Here is a 5,521-nt window from a genome sequence, read left to right as displayed (position 1 = left end):
TCACTCGACCATTAAGCCTAAGGGAAATATTACTTCGAGTTCGAGCCAACACTCACTCGACTGTTAAGCCAAAGGGATACATTACTTCGAGTTCAAGCAAACACTCACTCGTCTGTTAAGCCTAAGGGCTACATTACTTCGAGTTCGAGCAAACACTCACTCGAACGCTAAGACAAAGGGATACATTACTTCAAGTTCAAGCAAATACTCACTCGACCGTTAATCCTAAGGGCTACATTACTTCGAGTTCGAGCAACACTCACTCAACTATTAGTCCAAAGGGCTACATTACTTCGAGTTCGAGCAACACTCACTCGACCATTAAGCCTAAGGGCTACATTACTTCAAGTTCGAGCAAACACTTACTCGATTATTAAGCCTAAGGGCTAGATTACTTCGAGTTCGAGCAAACACACACTGGACCATTAAGCCAAAGGGCTACATTATTTCTGTCATGACCCAACTGGAGGGTCATGACTAGCACCCGGGCCATACTTGCCGAGCACCAACGTACATTTTATCTAACCTTCCTTATTATCTTTAAGGGCCGACAAGATCAATATAAATGGTAGACATAGATCATGAACATCCAACAATGAAAGATAATGTCATGAACATACATAACATGGGACGACAAGACTGTCAAGAAACTATATATAAGGTACGAGCTACGATGAGTCGACACCTGTCTATGAGCCTCTAAAGGAACATAAGTTCTACAACATTGCCGGAACAGGGCCCCGACATACCCATAATGTCTATAACAAAAATGCATACCAAGACCACGACAAGTCTGGAGAAGGGATCTCGCCAATAACCGCTGAACTGGACAGCCTACTATGGTGGGGGAGCTGCGTCTACCCATCTATCAGGACCTGCAGCACGACATGCAGCGTCCACAAATAAAAAGGACGTCAGTATGAATAAAGTACTGAGTATGTAAGGTAGGAAAGCATAAGTAAGAACAGTAATGTAAACAGGGATAAGGAATATACAACCTGTGACATCTGGGTACCTCTGAGGGCTACTAACATGAAATACATGATACATACATATATATATATACATAAACTTTTAAAACATATGCCTTTGTGGGCATCATCATCATCATATCGTACCCGGCCGTAATAGGCTCGGTAAAACGTACCCGGCCATCATAGGGCTCGGTAGAATCGTACCCGGCCACGTGGAGCTCGGTAAAACCCAACTGATCAGTGGTTGCACAATAGGTGCCATACCCGGCCGACTATAGCGTGGCTCGGTAGAGTAAAATAGATACATATATATGATGCATGCTGGACTCATTGGAATCACATTTTGAACCTTTCGGAGTGACGTAAGGTCGGTATCCTTCGTAAATGTTATTAGGATTAACTCTTCATCAAGAATCTTATAAGAATAAGGAACTACCAACAACATTGATAATATAAGAATAAGAGAAGTAACATCAATATCAATTGTTTCATAAGAAGGGCAGCAATGTAAGTACTGCTAGCTTCTAAGAGTAGAGTATCTTTGGGAGCTCGTTCATTACATTATGTACAATCGGAGTCGTGCAAAAGATTGAAGGGGATAGCCTCACATACCTTGTATATACTGCCCAACCTCAAGCTATGCAAATGTCATGACTCCTTAGTCTACAATAAGAGAAATGACACTATGATTATCGTTTAAGCGTCGTAACTATTATGTATCGACCGCAACCTATTTTACGATGAAACGGACAGCACCTCCCCTATTTATATGACTTCACACAAGTCAATACAATCACCAAACAGCACAAACAACATCATTAATAATCATATTGAGCCTCCCAAAACAGTCCACCAACCAACAACATTACTACCAAGCCTTTCGATATATATTTCACAAGTTCTAGCTTCAACGACTTAGCCACAACTTGGATAATCTTAAATATATATAGAGTAAGAGGTTCCTTACCTTTAAAAATAAAGAACAACTCCAATTTGACCTTAATTTTCCACGAAATATCCCTTCAATTCTGCCACAAGAACAAGGAAGCAAAACTAGCAATCAATTCGGATTTTTCGGCACTAGAATTACTTTAGAAGACTTGAAATCACCTAGGGTTGATATTAAAAACTTGAAGGTGTATTTACAGAACATAAAACACTTAAAACAACCTCCCACACGAGCTGGAACAACACAAAAATCCGCAACAACAAGAAGAACAAGAAACTTACTAGCGCCACGGGATTCCCGACATTTGATTTGTGTTGTTTGCCCTTTGTTTGGGTCTTGGATCATGAGAGAACCTTGAGAGAGTATTTTTAGGGTTCTAAGGTCTGAATATACTGAAAAATAATGACTTAAAACGGGGTTGAGGTATCTTATATATATCCATATGTCTTAAACCGCCTATGTGGGCCCCATAGGGAGCTGCTTGGCGCACTCTCACGAAAACGCGAATATCACTCTATTCCGAGATCGTATCGACGAACGGTTTAATGCGTTGGAAACTAGACTCATAGATATTCAATTTGATAGGTAGATCACCCCATAATTCCAAGCACATTGGGAGAAAAATGCAGTAACATTTGACCTAAAGTTTAAGTAAAATTATAAACCTAAGTTGCGACAACTTTTATCGACTTTTGTTTCATAACTCGCTTGACTTCAAGACTTATGATGCGGATATTATATGATTCAAATACATTAAAACAAGACCTCTTGGGACAATTAATCACCTCTAGTGTTACCCGAAAATACAGGTTACAACATCCTCGATTCGTTTAACTTCAAATACTTGTTAACCACTCTTATACACCCTTGTATCGTTTAAGACCAATAGGATTAACTTCTTATCATCTCAAAGATAATCTCTTCTTGGATTTACGTTTACTAACTAACGACGTGATCTAAGGTACGCAAATTTGGGTTGTAACACCCTCTCCCCCTTAGGAACATTCGTCCTCGAATGTAAGGGTTTATGGGGTGTCTAACTCATCGTGGATTCCTGAGCTATATTATGGATATGTAAATTATCTGCATATCACCATTTTTGTATTAAAAAAAAGAGTATTTACAAGCTATTGCTTACCTCATAGAGCCGTTCCACCTTATAATGCGTCCTTCTTTCCCCCGGCATCCTCGTCATCTTCACTCTGGAATAGGTAAGGGTATTTAGACTTCGTCTCCTCTTCTGCTTCCCATGTCATTTCTTCTATATTCTTGTTCCTCCATAATACTTTGACGGAAACTACATCCTTTATTCTCAGCTTGCGGACTTGTCGATCTAATATAGCCACTGGCACTTCATCATATGATAGATCCTCTGTAACTTGTACATCTTTGATAGGGACGACCCGAGAAGGGTCTCCAATACATTTCCTCATCATAGATACATGGAATACCGGGTGGACAAATTCCAATTCAGATGGCAATTCTAACTCGTAAGCAACCTGTCCAATTCGTCGAAGAATTTTGTACGGCCCAATATACCGCAGACTCAACTTACCCTTCTTCCCAAAACGCATAACACCCTTCATCGGCGAGATCTTCAGGAAAACCCAATCACCAACCTCAAATTCCAGATCACGACGTCGGACGTCGGAATAAGACTTTTGCCTGCTTTGTGCCGTCCTCAGTCTCTCTTGTATCACTTTCACCTTCTCAATGGCTTGGTGAATCAAATCTGGCCCATATAATTCTGTCTCACCGACTTCGAACCATCCAACTGGTGATCTACATCTCCTCCCATACAGTGCCTCATACGGGGCCATTTTAATACTGGAATGGTAGCTATTATTGTAGGCAAATTCTATAAGTGCCAGATGGTCATCCCAATTCCCCTTGAAATCTAGAACATATGCTCGTAGCATATCTTCAAGCGTCTGAATGGTACGTTCAGCCTGTCCGTCAGTCTGCGGATGGAATGCAGTGCTGAGATTTACTTGTGTGCCTAAAACCTTCTGAAAAGACCTCCAAAAGTTAGCCGTAAATTGAGCTCCTCGGTCTGATATAATAGATACCGGCACACCATGAAGCCTAACAATCTCCTTGATATACAACTTCGCATAATCTTCAGCCGTGTAAGTTGTCTTAACTGGTAGAAAATGGGCAGATTTTGTAAGTCGATCAACTATCACCCAGATGGAGTCAAACTTATGATAAGAGCGAGGTAATCCAATAATGAAGTCCATATTAATCACCTCCCATTTCCAGGTCGGAATCTCTATATTCTGAATCAATCCACTGGGTTTCTGATGCTCGATCTTTACTTGTTGACAATTAGGACACTGGGCTACAAATTCTGCAATAGACTTCTTCATGTTATCCCACCAATACTGCTCCTTAACGTCATGATACATCTTTGTCGAGCCAGGATGGATAGAATAACGGGACTGATGAATCTCAATCATAATCTTCTCTCGCAACCCTGCCACACTAGGCACACATAATTGGCCCTGGTATCTCAGTGTCCCATCTCCTCCGATCTTGAAAGCTGTAATCTTACACTGCTGAATTCCCTCTCTCAATCTTACTAAGGTAGGATCTTCATATTGCCGTGCTTTTACCTCGGCTACCAAAGATGATTTTGCTGTATTCTGTACAGTAACACCTCCGTCATCAGAGTCCAACAATCTGATTCTCATATTGGCCAGCTGGTGAAGCTCTTTGGTCAACCCTTGTCTACCTGCCTCAATATGTATTAAGCTTCCCATTGACTTACGGCTGAGAGCATCTGCCACAACATTAGCTTTACCGGGATGGTACAATATCTCGACATCGTAGTCTTTCAGTAATTCAAGCCACCTACGCTGCCTCAAATTCAACTCCTTCTGCTTGAAGATGTATTGTAAACTCTTGTGATCTGTGTAGATGTCAACATGGACGCCGTATAAGTAGTGCCGCCATATCTTCAAAGCATATATTACTGCAGCCAGTTCCAAATCATGAATCGAGTAATTCTTTTCATGCTTCTTTAATTGTCTTGATGCATAAACAATCACCTTCCCACGTTGCATCAGTACGCACCCCAAACCTATACCTGAGGCATCACAATATACCACATAACCTTCTGTTCCTTCTGGGAGAGCGAGCACTGGCGCGGATGTCAATCGATCCTTTAGCTCCTAAAAACTATGTTCACAAGCATCAGACCACTGGAACTTGGTAGTTTTCTGTGTTAACTTAGTCAATGGTGCTGATATAGAGGAAAACCCTTCTACAAACCGCCTATAATATCCTGCTAGCCCCAGGAAGCTGCGGACTTCTGACGGTGTTGTAGGTCTCGGCCAATTCTTCACTGCATCGATCTTTTGAGTGTCTACACTAATACCCTCATCAGATATCACATGGCCAAGGAATGCTACTGAGTTCAGCAAGAATTCACATTTAGAGAGCTTAGCATATAACTTATGATCCTGAAGGGTCCGGGCATAAGCCTGAATTCGGGAAATGTCCATGCCCTCTACCAAGGAGGCTGTTGTGCACTCATTTATCAGATGTGGTCCCAACCCGTTCACGAACAGGTGCACCCTATCACTCATCTCGACCA

The sequence above is a fragment of the Nicotiana tomentosiformis genome, chromosome 9, assembly GCF_000390325.3.
Source record: "Nicotiana tomentosiformis chromosome 9, ASM39032v3, whole genome shotgun sequence".
In the NCBI taxonomy this organism is placed as follows: Eukaryota; Viridiplantae; Streptophyta; class Magnoliopsida; order Solanales; family Solanaceae; genus Nicotiana; species Nicotiana tomentosiformis.
The sequence above is the reverse complement of the archived record's forward strand: the minus strand, read 5'-3'. Positions refer to the sequence as shown.